The sequence below is a fragment of the Bubalus kerabau genome, chromosome 9, assembly GCF_029407905.1.
Source record: "Bubalus kerabau isolate K-KA32 ecotype Philippines breed swamp buffalo chromosome 9, PCC_UOA_SB_1v2, whole genome shotgun sequence".
Classification (NCBI taxonomy): Eukaryota; Metazoa; Chordata; class Mammalia; order Artiodactyla; family Bovidae; genus Bubalus; species Bubalus kerabau.
In genome coordinates, this window is record NC_073632.1 from 6,864,668 (window position 1) to 6,888,465 (window position 23,798).

The following is a 23,798-nucleotide window of genomic DNA, read 5'->3' on the forward strand; positions in this document are numbered from 1 at the left end:
TCCCCTCGGGTTGCGAGGGAAAGCTGGGGGTTGCGCTCGAGTCACCGCAGGGCCGAAGAGACCTCACCTAGGCGTGTGTCCGGGACCTAATATTCCTCTCCAGGGAAGGCAGGGATCTCGGGGTTGCATTCCAGGCTCCCCCGGGGAGTCAGGCCTCGTCTCGAGGGGAAGCCAAGGACTCCGCTCTCCTTTCGAGTCGCGACGCGGGTCTCTTGAAGCCCCCTGAGCGGCCTCAAGGGAGTCCAGCCTCGTCTTCCGTTTGGAGAGAGGACCCGGGATTGCTCTCCAGGCCATGCAGGAAAAGAAGGCCCTCAGCTCGCGAGGACGGGGGCGTCTCCGGGGTTTCCTCGAGCTGCGGCGCCCGTGGGGGTTTTCTCCCGAGGCACGACGAGGATCTCAGGGAGCCTCTCGTGCGGCGCCAGGGAAGTCAGGTCTCCATGCGCGTGGCGAGGGGGAGCGCGTCCTGGCTCTCGAGTCACGGGAGGGGACTAGGGCCTCGAGACGCGTTGAAGAAGGACTCTCGAGGTCTTTCTCGGGGGGGCGGCGGGAAACTCTCGTGTCCCTCGCCTTCTGCTGGGGACCTTAGGGAACTTGCCAGGGTGCCACTGAGAGGCGAGGGATCCTGTGGAGGTGGCGGGGCCCCTCGGGACTCCGCTGGGTCTGGCGCAACGGAAGAGGGCCTCACCTCGAGGGGAGGCAGGAAGCTCAGGCTTCCTCTCCGTTTCGGACTCCGACCGCAGGGTCCCTGCAGAGTTGGGACAGGAGAGTCAGGCCTGGTCTTGTCTGAGGAAGGGAACCCCGCTGGCCTCTCGAGGTGCTCAGGGGGTCTCAGGCCCCTCGTCGAGCTGTGTGTGGAACCCGCGGGTCTTTGCGGAAGATGCACGGGGGTGGCAGTGCCACTTCGTGTTGTGCCTTCACCCACAGGGTTGCCTTCGAAGAGGGGTCCGGGCCTCAGGTCCTTCTCAAGGGCGGACCGGGGAATCGGGGGCGTTCGGCATGTGGCCCCACCCACGTGGCTCGTCTCGAATTTCCTCGTGAGACCGGCCTCATCCTGAGGTGCGCCGGGAAGGCCGGGAACCCCTTCCAGACCACGCAGGGGAATCGCCTCTCCTGTCGCGGTCAGGAGGGGAGAAGGGGCTCAGAGGAAGCGGTGCCGGGACCCTCGGTGTTCCCCTCAAGGGAACCCGGCGTGTCGGGGGACTTTTGGGGGTCGCAGGAAGGCTGTCAGGGACCGTTTCGCCCTTCAGGGCGGAACAGGGGACTTCCCTTGAGACGCCGTGGCGGGCAAGGGCCTCCTCTTGCCAAGAGGTGGGAACCACGTGGTTTTTCTCGAGTTGCGGCGGCATTCTCGAGTTACGACGGGGATCTCAGCCTTCCCCTTGGGTTGGCCCTGGGAAGCCCAATCTTCCCCTCGGGTTGCGAGGGAAAGCTGGGGGTTGCGCTCGAGTCACTGCAGGGCCGAAGGGACCTCACCTAGGCGTGTGTCCGGGACCTAATATTCCTCTCCAGGGAAGGCAGGGATCTCGGGGTTGCATTCCAGGCTCCCCCGGGGAGTCAGGCCTCGTCTCGAGGGGAAGCCAAGGACTCCGCTCTCCTCTCGAGTCGCGACGCGGGTCTCTTGGAGCCCCCTGAGCGGCCTCAAGGGAGTCCAGCCTCCTCTTCCGTTTGGAGAGAGGACCCGGGATTGCTCTCCAGGCCATGCAGGAAAAGAAGGCCCTCAGCTCGCGAGGACGGGGGCGTCTCCGGGGTTTCCTCGAGCTGCGGCGCCCGTGGGGGTTTTCTCCCGAGGCACGACGAGGATCTCAGGGAGCCTCTCGTGCGGCGCCAGGGAAGTCAGGTCTCCATGCGCGTGGCGAGGGGGAGCGCGTCCTGGCTCTCGAGTCACGGGAGGGGACTAGGGCCTCGAGACGCGTTGAAGAAGGACTCTCGAGGTCTTTCTCGGGGGGGGGCGGCGGGAAACCCTCGTGTCCCTCGCCTTCTGCCGGGGACCTTAGGGAACTTCCCAGGGTGCCTCTGAGAGGCGAGGGATCCTGTGGAGTTAGCGGGGCCCCTCGGGACTCCGCTGGGTCTGGCGCAACGGAAGAGCGCCTCACCTCGAGGGGAGGCAGGAACCTCAGGCTTCCTCTCCGTTTGGGACTCCGACCGCAGGGTACCTGCAGAGTTGGGACAGGAGAGTCAGGCCTCGTCTTGTCTGAGGAAGGGAACTCCGCTGGCCTCTCGAGTTGCTCAGGGGGTCTCAGGCCCCTCGTCGAGCTGTGTGTGGAACCCGCGGGTCTTTGCGGACGATGCACGGGGGTGGCAGTGCCCCTTCGTGTTGTGCCTTCCCCCACAGGGTTGCCTTCGAAGAGGGGTCCGGGCCTCGGGTCCTTCTCAAGGGCGGACCGGGGAATCGGGGGCGTTCGGCATGTGGCCCCACCCACGTGGCTCGTCTCGAATTTCCTCGTGAGACCGGCCTCATCCTGAGGTGCGCCGGGAAGGCGGGGAACCCCTTCCAGACCACGCAGGGGAATCGCCTCTCCTGTCGCGGTCAGGAGGCGAGAAGGGGCTCAGAGGAAGCGGTGCCGGGACCCTCGGTGTTCCCCTCGAGGGAACCCGGCATGTCGGGGGACTTTTGGGGGTCGCAGGAAGGCTGTCAGGGACCGTTTCGCCCTTCAGGGCGGAACAGGGGACTTCCCTTGAGACGCCGTGGCGGGCAAGGGCCTCCTCTTGCCAAGAGGTGGGAACCACGTGGTTTTTCTCGAGTTGCGGCGGGATTCTCGAGTTACGACGGGGATCTCAGCCTTCCCCTTGGGTTGGCCCTGGGAAGCCCAATCTTCCCCTCGGGTTGCGAGGGAAAGCTGGGGGTTGCGCTCGAGTCACTGCAGGGCCGAAGGGACCTCACCTAGGCGTGTGTCCGGGACCTAATATTCCTCTCCAGGGAAGGCAGGGATCTCGGGGTTGCATTCCAGGCTCCCCCGGGGAGTCAGGCCTCGTCTCGAGGGGAAGCCAAGGACTCCGCTCTCCTCTCGAGTCGCGACGCGGGTCTCTTGGAGCCCCCTGAGCGGCCTCAAGGGAGTCCAGCCTCCTCTTCCGTTTGGAGAGAGGACCCGGGATTGCTCTCCAGGACATGCAGGAAAAGAAGGCCCTCAGCTCGCGAGGACGGGGGCGTCTCCGGGGTTTCCTCGAGCTGCGGCGCCCGTGGGGGTTTTCTCCCGAGGCACGACGAGGATCTCAGGGAGCCTCTCGTGCGGCGCCAGGGAAGTCAGGTCTCCATGCGCGTGGCGAGGGGGAGCGCGTCCTGGCTCTCGAGTCACGGGAGGGGACTAGGGCCTCGAGACGCGTTGAAGAAGGACTCTCGAGGTCTTTCTCGGGGGGGGCGGCGGGAAACCCTCGTGTCCCTCGCCTTCTGCCGGGGACCTTAGGGAACTTCCCAGGGTGCCTCTGAGAGGCGAGGGATCCTGTGGAGTTGGCGGGGCCCCTCGGGACTCCGCTGGGTCTGGCGCAACGGAAGAGGGCCTCACCTCGAGGGGAGGCAGGAACCTCAGGCTTCCTCTCCGTTTCGGACTCCGACCGCAGGGTCCCTGCAGAGTTGGGACAGGAGAGTCAGGCCTCGTCTTGTCTGAGGAAGGGAACCCCGCTGGCCTCTCGAGTTGCTCAGGGGGTCTCAGGCCCCTCGTCGAGCTGTGTGTGGAACCCGCGGGTCTTTGCGGACGATGCACGGGGGTGGCAGTGCCCCTTCGTGTTGTGCCTTCCCCCCCAGGGTTGCCTTCGAAGAGGGGTCCGGGCCTCGGGTCCTTCTCAAGGGCGGACCGGGGAATCGGCGTTCGGCATGTGGCCCCACCCACGTGGCTCGTCTCGAATTTCCTCGTGAAGACCGGCCTCATCCTGAGGTGTGCCGGGAAGGCCGGGAACCCCTTCCAGACCACGCAGGGGAATCGCCTCTCCTGTCGCGGTCAGGAGGGGAGAAGGGCCTCAGAGGAAGCGGTGCCGGGACCCTCGGTGTTCCCCTCGAGGGAACCCGGCGTGTCGGGGGACTTTTGGGGGTCGCAGGAAGGCTGTCAGGGACCGTTTCGCCCTTCAGGGCGGAACAGGGGACTTCCCTTGAGACGCCGTGGCGGGCAAGGGCCTCCTCTTGCCAAGAGGTGGGAACCACGTGGTTTTTCTCGAGTTGTGGCGGGATTCTCGAGTTACGACGGGGATCTCAGCCTTCCCCTTGGGTTGGCCCTGGGAAGCCCAATCTTCCCCTCGGGTTGCGAGGGAAAGCTGGGGGTTGCGCTCGAGTCACTGCAGGGCCGAAGAGACCTCACCTAGGCGTGTGTCCGGGACCTAATATTCCTCTCCAGGGAAGGCAGGGATCTCGGGGTTGCATTCCAGGCTCCCCCGGGGAGTCAGGCCTCGTCTCGAGGGGAAGCCATGGACTCCGCTCTCCTCTCGAGTCGCGACGCGGGTCTCTTGGAGCCCCCTGAGCGGCCTCAAGGGAGTCCAGCCTCCTCTTCCGTTTGGAGAGAGGACCCGGGATTGCTCTCCAGGCCATGCAGGAAAAGAAGGCCCTCAGCTCGCGAGGACGGGGGCGTCTCAGGGGTTTCCTCGAGCTGCGGTGCCCGTGGGGGTTTTCTCCCGAGGCACGACGAGGATCTCAGGGAGCCTCTCGTGCGGCGCCAGGGAAGTCAGGTCTCCATGCGCGTGGCGAGGGGGAGCGCGTCCTGGCTCTCGAGTCACGGGAGGGGACTAGGGACTCGAGACGCGTTGAAGAAGGACTCTCGAGGTCTTTGTCGGGGGGCGGCGGGAAACCCTCGTGTCCCTCGCCTTCTGCCGGGGACCTTAGGGAACTTCCCAGGGTGCCTCTGAGAGGCGAGGGATCCTGTGGAGGTGGCGGGGCCCCTCGGGACTCCGCTGGGTCTGGCGCAACGGAAGAGGGCCTCACCTCGAGGGGAGGCAGGAACCTCAGGCTTCCTCTCCGTTTCGGACTCCGACCGCAGGGTCCCTGCAGAGTTGGGACAGGAGAGTCAGGCCTCGTCTTGTCTGAGGAAGGGAACCCCGCTGGCCTCTCGAGTTGCTCAGGGGGTCTCAGGCCCCTCGTCGAGCTGTGTGTGGAACCTGCGGGTCTTTGCGGACGATGCACGGGGGTGGCAGTGCCCCTTCGTGTTGTGCCTTCCCCCCCAGGTTTGCCTTCGAAGAGGGGTCCGGGCCTCGGGTCCTTCTCAAGGGCGGACCGGGGAATCGGCGTTCGGCATGTGGCCCCACCCACGTGGCTCGTCTCGAATTTCCTCGTGAAGACCGGCCTCATCCTGAGGTGTGCCGGGAAGGCCGGGAACCCCTTCCAGACCACGCAGGGGAATCGCCTCTCCTGTCGCGGTCAGGAGGGGAGAAGGGCCTCAGAGGAAGCGGTGCCGGGACACTCGGTGTTCCCCTCGAGGGAACCCGGCGTGTCGGGGTACTTTTGGGGGTCGCAGGAAGGCTGTCAGGGACCGTTTCGCCCTTCAGGGCGGAACAGGGCACTTCCCTTGAGACGCCATGGCGGGCAAGGGCCTCATCTTTCCAAGAGGTGGGAACGACGTGGTTTTTCTCGAGTTGCGGCGGGATTCTCGAGTTACGACGGGGATCTCAGCCTTCCCCTTGGGTTGGCCCTGGGAAGCCCAATCTTCCCCTCGGGTTGCGAGGGAAAGCTGGGGGTTGCGCTCGAGTCACTGCAGGGCCGAAGAGACCTCACCTAGGCGTGTGTCCGGGACCTAATATTCCTCTCCAGGGAAGGCAGGGATCTCGGGGTTGCATTCCAGGCTCCCCCGGGGAGTCAGGCCTCGTCTCGAGGGGAAGCCATGGACTCCGCTCTCCTCTCGAGTCGCGACGCGGGTCTCTTGGAGCCCCCTGAGCGGCCTCAAGGGAGTCCAGCCTCCTCTTCCGTTTGGAGAGAGGACCCGGGATTGCTCTCCAGGCCATGCAGGAAAAGAAGGCCCTCAGCTCGCGAGGACGGGGGCGTCTCAGGGGTTTCCTCGAGCTGCGGTGCCCGTGGGGGTTTTCTCCCGAGGCACGACGAGGATCTCAGGGAGCCTCTCGTGCGGCGCCAAGGAAGTCAGGTCTCCATGCGCGTGGCGAGGGGGAGCGCGTCCTGGCTCTCGAGTCACGGGAGGGGACTAGGGCCTCGAGACGCGTTGAAGAAGGACTCTCGAGGTCTTTCTCGGGGGGGCGGCGGGAAACCCTCGTGTCCCTCGCCTTCTGCCGGGGACCTTAGGGAACTTCCCAGGGTGCCTCTGAGAGGCGAGGGATCCTGTGGAGGTGGCGGGGCCCCTCGGGACTCCGCTGGGTCTGGCGCAACGGAAGAGGGCCTCACCTCGAGGGGAGGCAGGAACCTCAGGCTTCCTCTCCGTTTGGGACTCCGACCGCAGGGTCCCTGCAGAGTTGGGACAGGAGAGTCAGGCCTCGTCTTGTCTGAGGAAGGGAACCCCGCTGGCCTCTCGAGTTGCTCAGGGGGTCTCAGGCCCCTCGTCGAGCTGTGTGTGGAACCCGCGGGTCTTTGCGGACGATGCACGGGGGTGGCAGTGCCCCTTCGTGTTGTGCCTTCCCCCACAGGGTTGCCTTCGAAGAGGGGTCCGGGCCTCGGGTCCTCTCAAGGGCGGACCGGGGAATCGGGGGCGTTCGGCATGTGGCCCCACCCACGTGGCTCGTCTCGAATTTCCTCGTGAGACCGGCCTCATCCTGAGGTGCGCCGGGAAGGCCGGGAACCCCTTCCAGACCACGCAGGGGAATCGCCTCTCCTGTCGCGGTCAGGAGGGGAGAAGGGGCTCAGAGGAAGCGGTGCCGGGACCCTCGGTGTTCCCCTCGAGGGAACCCGGCGTGTCGGGGGACTTTTGGGGGTCGCAGGAAGGCTGTCAGGGACCGTTTCGCCCTTCAGGGCGGAACAGGGGACTTCCCTTGAGACGCCGTGTCGGGCAAGGGCCTCCTCTTGCCAAGAGGTGGGAACCACGTGGTTTTTCTCGAGTTGCGGCGGGATTCTCGAGTTACGACGGGGATCTCAGCCTTCCCCTTGGGTTGACCCTGGGAAGCCCAAACTTCCCCTCGGGTTGCGAGGGAAAGCTGGGGGTTGCGCTCGAGTCACCGCAGGGCCGAAGAGACCTCACCTAGGCGTGTGTCCGGGACCTAATATTCCTCTCCAGGGAAGGCAGGGATCTCGGGGTTGCATTCCAGACTCCCCCAGGGAGTCAGGCCTCGTCTCGAGGGGAAGCCAAGGACTCCGCTCTCCTCTCGAGTCGCGACGCGGGTCTCTTGGAGCCCCCTGAGCGGCCTCAAGGGAGTCCAGCCTCCTCTTCTGTTTGGAGAGAGGACCCGGGATTGCTCTCCAGGCCATGCAGGAAAAGAAGGCCCTCAGCTCGCGAGGACGGGGGCGTCTCCGGGATTTCCTCGAGCTGCGGCGCCCGTGGGGGTTTTCTCCTGAGGCACGACGAGGATCTCAGGGAGCCTCTCGTGCGGCGCCAGGGAAGTCAGGTCTCCATGCGCGTGGCGAGGGGGAGCGCGTCCTGGCTCTCGAGTCACGGGAGGGGGCTAGGGCCTCGAGACGCGTTGAAGAAGGACTCTCGAGGTCTTTGTCGGGGGGCGGCGGGAAACCCTCGTGTCCCTCGCCTTCTGCCGGGGACCTTAGGGAACTTCCCAGGGTGCCTCTGAGAGGCGAGGGATCCTGTGGAGGTGGCGGGGCCCCTCGGGACTCCGCTGGGTCTGGGGCAACGGAAGAGGGCCTCACCTCGAGGGGAGGCAGGAACCTCAGGCTTCCTCTCCGTTTCGGACTCCGACCGCAGGGTCCCTGCAGAGTTGGGACAGGAGAGTCAGGCCTCGTCTTGTCTGAGGAAGGGAACCCCGCTGGCCTCTCGAGTTGCTCAGGGGGTCTCAGGCCCCTCGTCGAGCTGTGTGTGGAACCCGCGGGTCTTTGCGGACGATGCACGGGGGTGGCAGTGCCCCTTCGTGTTGTGCCTTCCCCCACAGGGTTGCCTTCGAAGAGGGGTCCGGGCCTCGGGTCCTCTCAAGGGCGGACCGGGGAATCGGGGGCGTTCCGCATGTGGCCCCACCCACGTGGCTCGTCTCGAATTTCCTCGTGAGACCGGCCTCATCCTGAGGTGCGCCGGGAAGGCCGGGAACCCCTTCCAGACCACGCAGGGGAATCGCCTCTCCTGTCGCGGTCAGGAGGGGAGAAGGGGCTCAGAGGAAGCGGTGCCGGGACCTTGGGTGTTCCCCTCGAGGGAACCCGGCGTGTCGGGGGACTTTTGGGGGTCGCAGGAAGGCTGTCAGGGACCGTTTCGCCCTTCAGGGCGGAACAGGGAACTTCCCTTGAGACGCCGTGGAGGGCAAGGGCCTCATCTTGCCAAGAGGTGGGAACCACGTGGTTTTTCTCGAGTTGCGGCGGGATTCTCGAGTTACGACGGGGATCTCAGCCTTCCCCTTGGGTTGGCCCTGGGAAGCCCAATCTTCCCCTCGGGTTGCGAGGGAAAGCTGGGGGTTGCGCTCGAGTCACCGCAGGGCCGAAGAGACCTCACCTAGGCGTGTGTCCGGGACCTAATATTCCTCTCCAGGGTAGGCAGGGATCTCGGGGTTGCATTCCAGGCTCCCCCGGGGAGTCAGGCCTCGTCTCGAGGGGAAGCCAAGGACTCCGCTCTCCTCTCGAGTCACGACGCGGGTCTCTTGGAGCCCCCTGAGCGGCCTCAAGGGAGTCCAGCCTCCTCTTCCGTTTGGAGAGAGGACCCGGGATTGCTCTCCAGGCCATGCAGGAAAAGAAGGCCCTCAGCTCGCGAGGACGGGGGCGTCTCAGGGGTTTCCTCGAGCTGTGGCGCCCGTGGGGGTTTTCTCCCGAGGCACGACGAGGATCTCAGGGAGCCTCTCGTGCGGCGCCAGGGAAGTCAGGTCTCCATGCGCGTGGCGAGGGGGAGCGCGTCCTGGCTCTCGAGTCACGGGAGGGGACTAGGGCCTCGAGACGCGTTGAAGAAGGACTCTCGAGGTCTTTCTCGGGGGGGCGGCGGGAAACCCTCGTGTCCCTCGCCTTCTGCCGGGGACCTTAGGGAACTTCCCAGGGTGCCTCTGAGAGGCGAGGGATCCTGTGGAGGTGGCGGGGCCCCTCGGGACTCCGCTGGGTCTGGCGCAACGGAAGAGGGCCTCACCTCGAGGGGAGGCAGGAACCTCAGGCTTCCTCTGCGTTTCGGACTCCGACCGCAGGGTCCCTGCAGAGTTGGGACAGGAGAGTCAGGCCTCGTCTTGTCTGAGGAAGGGAACCCCGCTGGCCTCTCGAGTTGCTCAGGGGGTCTCAGGCCCCTCGTCGAGCTGTGTGTGGAACCCGCGGGTCTTTGCGGACGATGCACGGGGGTGGCAGTGCCCCTTCGTGTTGTGCCTTCCCCCACAGGGTTGCCTTCGAAGAGGGGTCCGGGCCTCGGGTCCTTCTCAAGGGCGGACCGGGGAATCGGGGGCGTTCGGCATGTGGCCCCACTCACGTGGCTCTTCTCGAATTTCCTCGTGAGACCGGCCTCATCCTGAGGTGCGCCGGGAAGGCCGGGAACCCCTTCCAGACCACGCAGGGGAATCGCCTCTCCTGTCGCGATCAGGAGGGGAGAAGGGGCTCAGAGGAAGCGGTGCCGGGACCCTCGGTGTTCCCCTCGAGGGAACCCGGCGTGTCGGGGGACTTTTGGGGGTCGCAGGAAGGCTGTCAGGGACCGTTTCGCCCTTCAGTGCGGAACAGGGGACTTCCCTTGAGACGCCGTGGCGGACAAGGGCCTCCTCTTGCCCAGAGGTGGGAACCACGTGGTTTTTCTCGAGTTGCGGCGGGATTCTCGAGTTACGACGGGGATCTCAGCCTTCCCCTTGGGTTGGCCCTGGGAAGCCCAATCTTCCCCTCGGGTTGCGAGGGAAAGCTGGGGGTTGCGCTCGAGTCACTGCAGGGCCGAAGAGACCTCACCTAGGCGTGTGTCCGGGACCTAATATTCCTCTCCAGGGAAGGCAGGGATCTCGGGGTTGCATTCCAGGCTCCCCCGGGGAGTCAGGCCTCGTCTCGAGGGGAAGCCAAGGACTCCGCTCTCCTCTCGAGTCGCGACGCGGGTCTCTTGGAGCCCCCTGAGCGGCCTCAAGGGAGTCCAGCCTCCTCTTCCGTTTGGAGAGAGGACCCGGGATTGCTCTCCAGGCTATGCAGGAAAAGAAGGCCCTCAGCTCGCGAGGACGGGGGCGTCTCCGGGGTTTCCTCGAGCTGCGGCGACCGTGGGGGTTTTCTCCCGAGGCACGACGAGGATCTCAGGGAGCCTCTCGTGCGGCGCCAGGGAAGTCAGGTCTCCATGCGCGTGGCCAGGGGGAGCGCGTCCTGGCTCTCGAGTCACGGGAGGGGACTAGGGCCTCGAGACGCGTTGAAGAAGGACTCTCGAGGTCTTTGTCGGGGGGCGGCGGGAAACCCTCGTGTCCCTCGCCTTCTGCCGGGGACCTTAGGGAACTTGCCAGGGTGCCTCTGAGAGGCGAGGGATCCTGTGGAGGTGGCGGGGCCCCTCGGGACTCCGCTGGGTCTGGCGCAACGGAAGAGGGCCTCACCTCGAGGGGAGGCAGGAACCTCAGGCTTCCTCTGCGTTTCGGACTCCGACCGCAGGGTCCCTGCAGAGTTGGGACAGGAGAGTCAGGCCTCGTCTTGTCTGAGGAAGGGAACCCCGCTGGCCTCTCGAGTTGCTCAGGGGGTCTCAGGCCCCTCGTCGAGCTGTGTGTGGAACCCGCGGGTCTTTGCGGACGATGCACGGGGGTGGCAGTGCCCCTTCGTGTTGTGCCTTCCCCCCCAGGGTTGCCTTCGAAGAGGGGTCCGGGACTCGGGTCCTTCTCAAGGGCGGACCGGGGAATCGGGGGCGTTCGGCATGTGGCCCCACCCACGTGGCTCGTCTCGAATTTCCTCGTGAGACCGGCCTCATCCTGAGGTGCGCCGGGAAGGCCGGGAACCCCTTCCAGACCACGCAGGGGAATCGCCTCTCCTGTCGCGATCAGGAGGGGAGAAGGGGCTCAGAGGAAGCGGTGCCGGGACCCTCGGTGTTCCCCTCGAGGGAACCCGGCGTGTCGGGGGACTCTTGGGGGTCGCAGGAAGGCTGTCAGGGACCGTTTCGCCCTTCAGGGTGGAACAGGGGACTTCCCTTGAGACGCCGTGGCGGGCAAGGGCCTCATCTTGCCAAGAGGTGGGAACCACGTGGTTTTTCTCGAGTTGCGGCGGGATTCTCGAGTTACGACGGGGATCTCAGCCTTCCCCTTGGGTTGGCCCTGGGAAGCCCAATCTTCCCCTCGGGTTGCGAGGGAAAGCTGGGGGTTGCGCTCGAGTCACTGCAGGGCCGAAGAGACCTCACCTAGGCGTGTGTCCGGGACCTAATATTCCTCTCCAGGGAAGGCAGGGATCTCGGGGTTGCATTCCAGGCTCCCCCGGGGAGTCAGGCCTCGTCTCGAGGGGAAGCCAAGGACTCCGCTCTCCTCTCGAGTCGCGACGCGGGTCTCTTGGAGCCCCCTGAGCGGCCTCAAGGGAGTCCAGCCTCCTCTTCTGTTTGGAGAGAGGACCCGGGATTGCTCTCCAGGCCATGCAGGAAAAGAAGGCCCTCAGCTCGCGAGGACGGGGGCGTCTCAGGGGTTTACTCGAGCTGCGGCGCCCGTGGGGGTTTTCTCCCGAGGCACGACGAGGATCTCAGGGAGCCTCTCGTGCGGCGCCAGGGAAGTCAGGTCTCCATGCGCGTGGCGAGGGGGAGCGCGTCCTGGCTCTCGAGTCACGGGAGGGGACTAGGGCCTCGAGACGCGTTGAAGAAGGACTCTCGAGGTCTTTCTCGGGGGGGCGGCGGGAAACCCTCGTGTCCCTCGCCTTCTGCCGGGGACCTTAGGGAACTTCCCAGGGTGCCTCTGAGAGGCGAGGGATCCTGTGGAGGTGGCGGGGCCCCTCGGGACTCCGCTGGGTCTGGCGCAACGGAAGAGGGCCTCACCTCGAGGGGAGGCAGGAACCTCAGGCTTCCTCTCCGTTTGGGACTCCGACCGCAGGGTCCCTGCAGAGTTGGGACAGGAGAGTCAGGCCTGGTCTTGTCTGAGGAAGGGAACCCCGCTGGCCTCTCGAGTTGCTCAGGGGGTCTCAGGCCCCTCGTCGAGCTGTGTGTGGAACCCGCGGGTCTTTGCGGACGATGCACGGGGGTGGCAATGCCACTTCGTGTTGTGCCTTCACCCACAGGGTTGCCTTCGAAGAGGGGTCCGGGCCTCGGGTCCTTCTCAAGGGCGGACCGGGGAATCGGGGGCGTTCGGCATGTGGCCCCACCCACGTGGCTCGTCTCGAATTTCCTCGTGAGACCGGCCTCATCCTGAGGTGCGCCGGGAAGGCCGGGAACCCCTTCCAGACCACGCAGGGGAATCGCCTCTCCTGTCGCGGTCAGGAGGGGAGAAGAGGCTCAGAGGAAGCGGTGCCGGGACCCTCGGTGTTCCCCTCGAGGGAACCCGGCGTGTCGGGGGACTTTTGGGGGTCGCAGGAAGGCTGTCAGGGACCGTTTCGCCCTTCAGGGCGGAACAGGGGACTTCCCTTGAGACGCCGTGTTGGGCAAGGGCCTCCTCTTGCCAAGAGGTGGGAACCACGTGGTTTTTCTCGAGTTGCGGCGGGATTCTCGAGTTACGACGGGGATCTCAGCCTTCCCCTTGGGTTGGCCCTGGGAAGCCCAAATTTCCCCTCGGATTGCGAGGGAAAGCTGGGGGTTGCGCTCGAGTCACCGCAGGGCCGAAGAGACCTCACCTAGGCGTGTGTCCGGGACCTAATATTCCTCTCTAGGGAAGGCAGGGATCTCGGGGTTGCATTCCAGACTCCCCCGGGGAGTCAGGCCTCGTCTCGAGGGGAAGCCAAGGACTCCGCTCTCCTCTCGAGTCGCGACGCGGGTCTCTTGGAGCCCCCTGAGCGGCCTCAAGGGAGTCCAGCCTCCTCTTCTGTTTGGAGAGAGGACCCGGGATTGCTCTCCAGGCCATGCAGCAAAAGAAGGCCCTCAGCTCGCGAGGACGGGGGCGTCTCCGGGGTTTCCTCGAGCTGCGGCGCCCGTGGGGGTTTTCTCCTGAGGCACGACGAGGATCTCAGGGAGCCTCTCGTGCGGCGCCAGGGAAGTCAGGTCTCCATGCGCGTGGCGAGGGGTAGCGCGTCCTGGCTCTCGAGTCACGGGAGGGGGCTAGGGCCTCTAGACGCATTGAATAAGGACTCTCGAGGTCTTTCTCGGGGGGCGGCGGGAAACCCTCGTGTCCCTCGCCTTCTGCCGGGGACCTTAGGGAACTTCCCAGGATGCCTCTGAGAGGCGAGGGATCCTGTGGAGGTGGCGGGGCCCCTCGGGACTCCGCTGGGTCTGGGGCAACGGAAGAAGGCCTCACCTCGAGGGGAGGCAGGAACCTCAGGCTTCCTCTCCGTTTCGGACTCCGACCGCAGGGTCCCTGCAGAGTTGGGACAGGAGAGTCAGGCCTCGTCTTGTCTGAGGAAGGGAACCCCGCTGGCCTCTCGAGTTGCTCAGGGGGTCTCAGGCCCCTCGTCGAGCTGTGTGTGGAACCCGCGGGTCTTTGCGGACGATGCACGGGGGTGGCAGTGCCCCTTCGTGTTGTGCCTTCCCCCACAGGGTTGCCTTCGAAGAGGGGTCCGGGCCTCGGGTCCTTCTCAAGGGCGGACCGGGGAATCGGGGGCGTTCGGCATGTGTCCCCACCCTCGTGGCTCGTCTCGAATTTCCTCGTGAGACCGGCCTCATCCTGAGGTGCGCCGGGAAGGCCGGGAACCCCTTCCAGACCACGCAGGGGAATCGCCTCTCCTGTCGCGGTCAGAAGGGGAGAAGGGGCTCAGAGGAAGCGGTGCCGGGACCCTCGGTGTTCCCCTCGAGGGACCCCGGCGTGTCGGGGGACTTTTGGGGGTCGCAGGAAGGCTGTCAGGGACCGTTTCGCCCTTCAGGGCGGAACAGGGGACATCCCTTGAGACGCCGTGGCGGGCAAGGGCCTCATCTTGCCAAGAGGTGGGAACCACGTGGTTTTTCTCGAGTTGCGGCGAGATTCTCGAGTTACGACGGGGATCTCAGCCTTCCCCTTGGGTTGGCCCTGGGAAGCCCAATCTTCCCCTCGGGTTGCGAGGGAAAGCTGGGGGTTGCGCTCGAGTCACTGCAGGGCCGAAGAGACCTCACCTAGGCGTGTGTCCGGGACCTAATATTCCTCTCCAGGGAAGGCAGGGATCTCGGGGTTGCATTCCAGGCTCCCCCGGGGAGTCAGGCCTCGTCTCGAGGGGAAGCCATGGACTCCGCTCTCCTCTCGAGTCGCGACGCGGGTCTCTTGGAGCCCCCTGAGCGGCCTCAAGGGAGTCCAGCCTCCTCTTCCGTTTGGAGAGAGGACCCGGGATTGCTCTCCAGGCCATGCAGGAAAAGAAGGCCCTCAGCTCGCGAGGACGGGGGCGTCTCAGGGGTTTCCTCGAGCTGCGGTGCCCGTGGGGGTTTTCTCCCGAGGCACGACGAGGATCTCAGGGAGCCTCTCGTGCGGCGCCAAGGAAGTCAGGTCTCCATGCGCGTGGCGAGGGGGAGCGCGTCCTGGCTCTCGAGTCACGGGAGGGGACTAGGGCCTCGAGACGCGTTGAAGAAGGACTCTCGAGGTCTTTCTCGGGGGGGCGGCGGGAAACCCTCGTGTCCCTCGCCTTCTGCCGGGGACCTTAGGGAACTTCCCAGGGTGCCTCTGAGAGGCGAGGGATCCTGTGGAGGTGGCGGGGCCCCTCGGGACTCCGCTGGGTTTGGCGCAACGGAAGAGGGCCTCACCTCGAGGGGAGGCAGGAACCTCAGGCTTCCTCTCCGTTTGGGACTCCGACCGCAGGGTCCCTGCAGAGTTGGGACAGGAGAGTCAGGCCTCGTCTTGTCTGAGGAAGGGAACCCCGCTGGCCTCTCGAGTTGCTCAGGGGGTCTCAGGCCCCTCGTCGAGCTGTGTGTGGAACCCGCGGGTCTTTGCGGACGATGCACGGGGGTGGCAGTGCCCCTTCGTGTTGTGCCTTCCCCCACAGGGTTGCCTTCGAAGAGGGGTCCGGGCCTCGGGTCCTCTCAAGGGCGGACCGGGGAATCGGGGGCGTTCGGCATGTGGCCCCACCCACGTGGCTCGTCTCGAATTTCCTCGTGAGACCGGCCTCATCCTGAGGTGCGCCGGGAAGGCCGGGAACCCCTTCCAGACCACGCAGGGGAATCGCCTCTCCTGTCGCGGTCAGGAGGGGAGAAGGGGCTCAGAGGAAGCGGTGCTGGGACCTTCGGTGTTCCTCTCGAGGGAACCCGGCGTGTCGGGGGAATTTTGGGGGTCGCAGGAAGGCTGTCAGGGACCGTTTCGCCCTTCAGGGCGGAACAGGGAACTTCCCTTGAGACGCCGTGGAGGGCAAGGGCCTCATCTTGCCAAGAGGTGGGAACCACGTGGTTTTTCTCGAGTTGCGGCGGGATTCTCGAGTTACGACGGGGATCTCAGCCTTCCCCTTGGGTTGGCCCTGGGAAGCCCAATCTTCCCCTCGGGTTGCGAGGGAAAGCTGGGGGTTGCGCTCGAGTCACCGCAGGGCCGAAGAAACCTCACCTAGGCGTGTGTCCGGGACCTAATATTCCTCTCCAGGGAAGGCAGGGATCTCGGGGTTGCATTCCAGGCTCCCCCGGGGAGTCAGGCCTCGTCTCGAGGGGAAGCCAAGGACTCCGCTCTCCTCTCGAGTCACGACGCGGGTCTCTTGGAGCCCCCTGAGCGGCCTCAAGGGAGTCCAGCCTCCTCTTCCGTTTGGAGAGAGGACCCGGGATTGCTCTCCAGGCCATGCAGGAAAAGAAGGCCCTCAGCTCGCGAGGACGGGGGCGTCTCAGGGGTTTCCTCGAGCTGCGGCGCCCGTGGGGGTTTTCTCCCGAGGCACGACGAGGATCTCAGGGAGCCTCTCGTGCGGCGCCAGGGAAGTCAGGTCTCCATGCGCGTGGCGAGGGGGAGCGCGTCCTGGCTCTCGAGTCACGGGAGGGGACTAGGGCCTCGAGACGCGTTGAAGAAGGACTCTCGAGGTCTTTCTCGGGGGGGCGGCGGGAAACCCTCGTGTCCCTCGCCTTCTGCCGGGGACCTTAGGGAACTTCCCAGGGTGCCTCTGAGAGGCGAGGGATCCTGTGGAGGTGGCGGGGCCCCTCGGGACTCCGCTGGGTCTGGCGCAACGGAAGAGGGCCTCACCTCGAGGGGAGGCAGGAACCTCAGGCTTCCTCTCCGTTTCGGACTCCGACCGCAGGGTCCCTGCAGAGTTCGGACAGGAGAGTCAGGCCTCATCTTGTCTGAGGAAGGGAACCCCGCTGGCCTCTCGAGTTGCTCAGGGCGTCTCAGGCCCCTCGTCGAGCTGTGTGTGGAACCCGCGGGTCTTTGCGGACGATGCACGGGGGTGGCAGTGCCGCTTCGTGTTGTGCCTTCCCCCCCAGGGTTGCCTTCGAAGAGGGGTCCGGGCCTCGGGTCCTTCTCAAGGGCGGACCGGGGAATCGGGGGCGTTCGGCATGTGGCCCCACTCACGTGGCTCGTCTCGAATTTCCTCGTGAGACCGGCCTCATCCTGAGGTGCGCCGGGAAGGCCGGGAACCCCTTCCAGACCACGAAGGGGAATCGCCTCTCCTGTCGCGATCAGGAGGGGAGAAGGGGCTCAGAGGAAGCGGTGCCGGGACCCTCGGTGTTCCCCTCGAGGGAACCCGGCGTGTCGGGGGACTTTTGGGGGTCGCAGGAAGGCTGTCAGGGACCGTTTCGCCCTTCAGGGCGGAACAGGGGACTTCCCTTGAGACGCCGTGGCGGGCAAGGGCCTCGTCTTGCCAAGAGGTGGGAACCACGTGGTTTTTCTCGAGTTGCGGCGGGATTCTCGAGTTACGACGGGGATCTCAGCCTTCCCCTTGGGTTGGCCCTGGGAAGCCCAATCTTCCCCTCGGGTTGCGAGGGAAAGCTGGGGGTTGCGCTCGAGTCACCGCAGGGCCGAAGAGACCTCACCTAGGCGTGTGTCCAGGACCTAATATTCCTCTCCAGGGAAGGCAGGGATCTCGGGGTTGCATTCCAGGCTCCCCCGGGGAGTCAGGCCTCGTCTCGAGGGGAAGCCAAGGACTCCGCTCTCCTCTCGAGTCGCGACGCGGGTCTCTTGGAGCCCCCTGAGCGGCCTCAAGGGAGTGCAGCCTCCTCTTCCGTTTGGAGAGAGGACCCGGGATTGCTCTCCAGGCCATGCAGGAAAAGAAGGCCCTCAGCTCGCGAGGACGGGGGCGTCTCAGGGGTTTCCTCGAGCTGCGGCGCCCGTGGGGGTTTTCTCCCGAGGCACGACGAGGATCTCAGGGAGCCTCTCATGCGGCGCCAGGGAAGTCAGGTCTCCATGCGCGTGGCGAGGGGGAGCGCGTCCTGGCTCTCGAGTCACGGGAGGGGACTAGGGCCTCGAGACGCGTTGAAGAAGGACTCTCGAGGTCTTTCTCGGGGGGCGGCGGGAAACCCTCGTGTCCCTCGCCTTCTGCCGGGGACCTTAGGGAACTTGCCAGGGTGCCTCTGAGAGGCGAGGGATCCTGTGGAGGTGGCGGGGCCCCTCGGGACTCCGCTGAGTCTGGCACAACGGAAGAGGGCCTCACCTCGAGGGGAGGCAGGAACCTCAGGCTTCCTCTCCGTTTCGGACTCCGACCGCAGGGTCCCTGCAGAGTTGGGACAGGAGAGTCAGGCCTCGTCTTGTCTGAGGAAGGGAACCCGGCTGGCCTCTCGAGTTGCTCAGGGGGTCTCAGGCCCCTCGTCGAGCTGTGTGTGGAACCCGCGGGTCTTTGCGGACGATGCACGGGGGTGGCAGTGCCCCTTCGTGTTGTGCCTTCCCCCCCAGGGTTGCCTTCGAAGAGGGGTCCGGGACTCGGGTCCTTCTCAAGGGCGGACCGGGGAATCGGGGGCGTTCGGCATGTGGCCCCACCCACGTGGCTCGTCTCGAATTTCCTCGTGAGACCGGCCTCATCCTGAGGTGCGCCGGGAAGGCCGGGAACCCCTTCCAGACCACGCAGGGGAATCGCCTCTCCTGTCGCGGTCAGGAGGGGAGAAAGGGCTCAGAGGAAGCAGTGCCGGGAACCTCGGTGTTCCCCTCGAGGGAACCCGGCGTGTCGGGGGACTTTTGGGGGTCGCGGGAAGGCTGTCAGGGACCGTTTCGCCCTTCAGGGCGGAACAGGGGACTTCCCTTGAGACGCCGTGGCGGGCAAGGGCCTCCTCTTGCCCAGAGGTGGGAACCACGTGGTTTTTCTCGAGTTGCGGCGGGATTCTCGAGTTACGACGGGGATCTCAGCCTTCCCCTTGGGTTGGCCCTGGGAAGCCCAATCTTCCCCTCGGGTTGCGAGGGAAAGCTGGGGGTTGCGCTCGAGTCACTGCAGGGCCGAAGGGACCTCACCTAGGCGTGTGTCCGGGACCTAATATTCCTCTCCAGGGAAGGCAGGGATCTCGGGGTTGCATTCCAGGCTCCCCCGGGGAGTCAGGCCTCGTCTCGAGGGGAAGCCATGGACTCCGCTCTCCTCTCGAGTCGCGACGCGGGTCTCTTGGAGCCCCCTGAGCGGCCTCAAGGGAGTCCAGCCTCCTCTTCCGTTTGGAGAGAGGACCCGGGATTGCTCTCCAGGCCATGCAGGAAAAGAAGGCCCTCAGCTCGCGAGGACGGGGGCGTCTCAGGGGTTTCCTCGAGCTGCGGCGCCCGTGGGGGTTTTTTCCCGAGGAACGACGAGGATCTCAGGGAGCCTCTCGTGCGGCGCCAGGGAAGTCAGGTCTCCATGCGCGTGGCGAGGGGGAGCGCGTCCTGGCTCTCGAGTCACGGGAGGGGACTAGGGCCTCGAGACGCGTTGAAGAAGGACTCTCGAGGTCTTTCTCGGGGGGGCGGCGGGAAACCCTCGTGTCCCTCGCCTTCTGCCGGGGACCTTAGGGAACTTCCCAGGGTGCCTCTGAGAGGCGAGGGATCCTGTGGAGGTGGCGGGGCCCCTCGGGACTCCGCTGGGTCTGGCGCAACGGAAGAGGGCCTCACCTCGAGGGAAGGCAGGAACCTCAGGCTTCCTCTCCGTTTGGGACTCCGACCGCAGGGTCCCTGCAGAGTTGGGACAGGAGAGTCAGGCCTCGTCTTGTCTGAGGAAGGGAACCCCGCTGGCCTCTCGAGTTGCTCAGGGGGTCTCAGGCCCCTCGTCGAGCTGTGTGTGGAACCCGCGGGTCTTTGCGGACGATGCACGGGGGTGGCAGTGCCCCTTCGTGTTGTGCCTTCCCCCCCAGGGTTGCTTTCGAAGAGGGGTCCGGGCCTCGGTTCCTTCTCAAGGGCGGACCGGGGAATCGGGGGCGTTCGGCATGTGGCCCCACCCACGTGGCTCGTCTCGAATTTCCTCGTGAGACCGGCCTCATCCTGAGGTGCGCCGGGAAGGCCGGGAACCCCTTCCAGACCACGCAGGGGAATCGCCTCTCCTGTCGCGGTCAGGAGGGGAGAAGGGGCTCAGAGGAAGCGGTGCTGGGACCCTCGGTGTTCCCCTCGAGGGAACCCGGCGTGTCGGGGGAATTTTGGGGGTCGCAGGAATGCTGTCAGGGACCGTTTCGCCCTTCAGGGCGGAACAGGGGACTTCCCTTGAGACGCCGTGGAGGGCAAGGGCCTCCTCTTGCCCAGAGGTGGGAACCACGTGGTTTTTCTCGAGTTGCGGCGGGATTCTCGAGTTACGACGTGGATCTCAGCCTTCCCCTTGGGTTGGCCCTGGGAAGCCCAATCTTCCCCTCGGGCTGCGAGGGAAAGCTGGGGGTTGCACTCGAGTCACTGCAGGGCCGAAGAGACCTCACCTAGGCGTGTGTCCGGGACCTAATATTCCTCTCCAGGGAAGGCAGGGATCTCGGGGTTGCATTCCAGGCTCCCCCGGGGAGTCAGGCCTCGTCTCGAGGGGAAGCCAAGGACTCCGCTCTCCTCTCGAGTCGCGACGCGGGTCTCTTGGAGCCCCCTGAGCGGCCTCAAGGGAGTCCAGCCTCCTCTTCCGTTTGGAGAGAGGACCCGGGATTGCTCTCCAGGCCATGCAGGAAAAGAAGGCCCTCAGCTCGCAAGGACGGGGGCGTCTCCGGGGTTTCCTCGAGCTGCGGCGCCCGTGGGGGTTTTCTCCCGAGGCACGACGAGGATCTCAGGGAGCCTCTCGTGCGGCGCCAGGGAAGTCAGGTCTCCATGCGCGTGGCGAGGGGGAGCGCGTCCTGGCTCTCGAGTCACGGGAGGGGACTAGGGCCTCGAGACGCGTTGAAGAAGGACTCTCGAGGTCTTTGTCGGGGGGCGGCGAGAAACCCTCGTGTCCCTCGCCTTCTGCCGGGGACCTTAGGGAACTTCCCAGGGTGCCTCTGAGAGGCGAGGGATCCTGTGGAGGTGGCGGGGCCCCTCGGGACTCCGCTGGGTCTGGCGCAACGGAAGAGGGCCTCACCTCGAGGGGAGGCAGGAACCTCAGGCTTCCTCTCCGTTTCGGACTCCGACCGCAGGGTCCCTGCAGAGTTGGGACAGGAGAGTCAGGCCTCGTCTTGTCTGAGGAAGGGAACCCCGCTGGCCTCTCGAGTTGCTCAGGGGGTCTCAGGCCCCTCGTCGAGCTGTGTGTGGAACCCGCGGGTCTTTGCGGACGATGCACGGGGGTGGCAGTGCCCCTTCGTGTTGTGCCTTCCCCCACAGGGTTGCCTTCGAAGAGGGCTCCGGGCCTCGGGTCCTTCTCAAGGGCGGACCGTGGAATCGGGGGCGTTCGGCATGTGGCCCCACCCACGTGGCTCGTCTCGAATTTCCTCGTGAGACCGGCCTCATCCTGAGGTGCGCCGGGAAGGCCGGGAACCCCTTCCAGACCACGCAGGGGAATCGCCTCTCCTGTCGCGGTCAGGTGGGGAGAAGGGGCTCAGAGGAAGCAGTGCCGGGAACCTCGGTGTTCCCCTCGAGGGAACCCGGCGTGTCGGGGGACTTTTGGGGGTCGCGGGAAGGCTGTCAGGGACCGTTTCGCCCTTCAGGGCGGAACAGGGGACTTCCCTTGAGACGCCGTGGCGGGCAAGGGCCTCCTCTTGCCCAGAGGTGGGAACCACGTGGTTTTTCTCGAGTTGCGGCGGGATTCTCGAGTTACGACGGGGATCTCAGCCTTCCCCTTGGTTTGGCCCTGGGAAGCCCAATCTTCCCCTCGGGTTGCGAGGGAAAGCTGGGGGTTGCGCTCGAGTCACTGCAGGGCCGAAGGGACCTCACCTAGGCGTGTGTCCGGGACCTAATATTCCTCTCCAGGGAAGGCAGGGATCTCGGGGTTGCATTCCAGGCTCCCCCGGGGAGTCAGGCCTCGTCTCGAGGGGAAGCCATGGACTCCGCTCTCCTCTCGAGTCGCGACGCGGGTCTCTTGGAGCCCCCTGAGCGGCCTCAAGGGAGTCCAGCCTCCTCTTCCGTTTGGAGAGAGGACCCGGGATTGCTCTCCAGGCCATGCAGGAAAAGAAGGCCCTCAGCTCGCGAGGACGGGGGCGTCTCAGGGGTTTCCTCGAGCTGCGGCGCCCGTGGGGGTTTTTTCCCGAGGAACGACGAGGATCTCAGGGAGCCTCTCGTGCGGCGCCAGGGAAGTCAGGTCTCCATGCGCGTGGCGAGGGGGAGCGCGTCCTGGCTCTCGAGTCACGGGAGGGGACTAGGGCCTCGAGACGCGTTGAAGAAGGACTCTCGAGGTCTTTCTCGGGGGGGCGGCGAGAAACCCTCGTGTCCCTCGCCTTCTGCCGGGGACCTTAGGGAACTTCCCAGGGTGCCTCTGAGAGGCGAGGGATCCTGTGGAGGTGGCGGGGCCCCTCGGGACTCCGCTGGGTCTGGTGCAACGGAAGAGGGCCTCACCTCGAGGGAAGGCAGGAACCTCAGGCTTCCTCTCCGTTTGGGACTCCGACCGCAGGGTCCCTGCAGAGTTGGGACAGGAGAGTCAGGCCTCGTCTTGTCTGAGGAAGGGAACCCCGCTGGCCTCTCGAGTTGCTCAGGGGGTCTCAGGCCCCTCGTCGAGCTGTGTGTGGAACCCGCGGGTCTTTGCGGACGATGCACGGGGGTGGCAGTGCCCCTTCGTGTTGTGCCTTCCCCCACAGGGTTGCCTTCGAAGAGGGGTCCGGGCCTCGGGTCCTTCTCAAGGGCGGACCGGGGAATCGGGGGCGTTCAGCATGTGGCCCCACCCACGTGGCTCGTCTCGAATTTCCTCGTGAGACCGGCCTCATCCTGAGGTGCGCCGGGAAGGCCGGGAACCCCTTCCAGACCACGCAGGGGAATCGCCTCTCCTGTCGCGGTCAGGAGGGGAGAAGGGGCTCAGAGGAAGCGGTGCTGGGACCCTCGGTGTTCCCCTCGAGGGAACCCGGCGTGTCGGGGGAATTTTGGGGGTCGCAGGAATGCTGTCAGGGACCGTTTCGCCCTTCAGGGCGGAACAGGGGACTTCCCTTGAGACGCCGTGGAGGGCAAGGGCCTCCTCTTGCCCAGAGGTGGGAACCACGTGGTTTTTCTCGAGTTGCGGCGGGATTCTCGAGTTACGACGTGGATCTCAGCCTTCCCCTTGGGTTGGCCCTGGGAAGCCCAATCTTCCCCTCGGGCTGCGAGGGAAAGCTGGGGGTTGCGCTCGAGTCACTGCAGGGCCGAAGAGACCTCACCTAGGCGTGTGTCCGGGACCTAATATTCCTCTCCAGGGAAGGCAGGGATCTCGGGGTTGCATTCCAGGCTCCCCCGGGGAGTCAGGCCTCGTCTCGAGGGGAAGCCAAGGACTCCGCTCTCCTCTCGAGTCGCGACGCGGGTCTCTTGGAGCCCCCTGAGCGGCCTCAAGGGAGTCCAGCCTCCTCTTCCGTTTGGAGAGAGGACCCGGAATTGCTCTCCAGGCCATGCAGGAAAAGAAGGCCCTCAGCTCGCGAGGACGGGGGCGTCTCCGGGGTTTCCTCGAGCTGCGGCGCCCGTGGGGGTTTTCTCCCGAGGCACGACGAGGATCTCAGGGAGCCTCTCGTGCGGCGCCAGGGAAGTCAGGTCTCCATGCGCGTGGCGAGGGGGAGCGCGTCCTGGCTCTCGAGTCACGGGAGGGGACTAGGGCCTCGAGACGCGTTGAAGAAGGACTCTCGAGGTCTTTGTCGGGGGGCGGCGAGAAACCCTCGTGTCCCTCGCCTTCTGCCGGGGACCTTAGGGAACTTCCCAGGGTGCCTCTGAGAGGCGAGGGATCCTGTGGAGGTGGCGGGGCCCCTCGGGACTCCGCTGGGTCTGGCGCAACGGAAGAGGGCCTCACCTCGAGGGGAGGCAGGAACCTCAGGCTTCCTCTCCGTTTCGGACTCCGACCGCAGGGTCCCTGCAGAGTTGGGACAGGAGAGTCAGGCCTCGTCTTGTCTGAGGAAGGGAACCCCGCTGGCCTCTCGAGTTGCTCAGGGGGTCTCAGGCCCCTCGTCGAGCTGTGTGTGGAACCCGCGGGTCTTTGCGGACGATGCACGGGGGTGGCAGTGCCCCTTCGTGTTGTGCCTTCACCCACAGGGTTGCCTTCGAAGAGGGGTCCGGGCCTCGGGTCCTTCTCAAGGGCGGACCGGGGAATCGGGGGCGTTCGGCATGTGGCCCCACCCACGTGGCTCGTCTCGAATTTCCTCGTGAGACCGGCCTCATCCTGAGGTGCGCCGGGAAGGCCGGGAACCCCTTCCAGACCACGCAGGGGAATCGCCTCTCCTGTCGCGGTCAGGAGGGGAGAAGGGGCTCATAGGAAGCGGTGCCGGGACCCTCGGTGTTCCCCTCGAGGGAACCCGGCGTGTCGGGGGACTTTTGGGGGTCGCAGGAAGGCTGTCAGGGACCGTTTCGCCCTTCAGGGCGGAACAGGGGACTTCCCTTGAGACGCCGTGGCGGGCAAGGTCCTCGTCTTGCCAAGAGGTGGG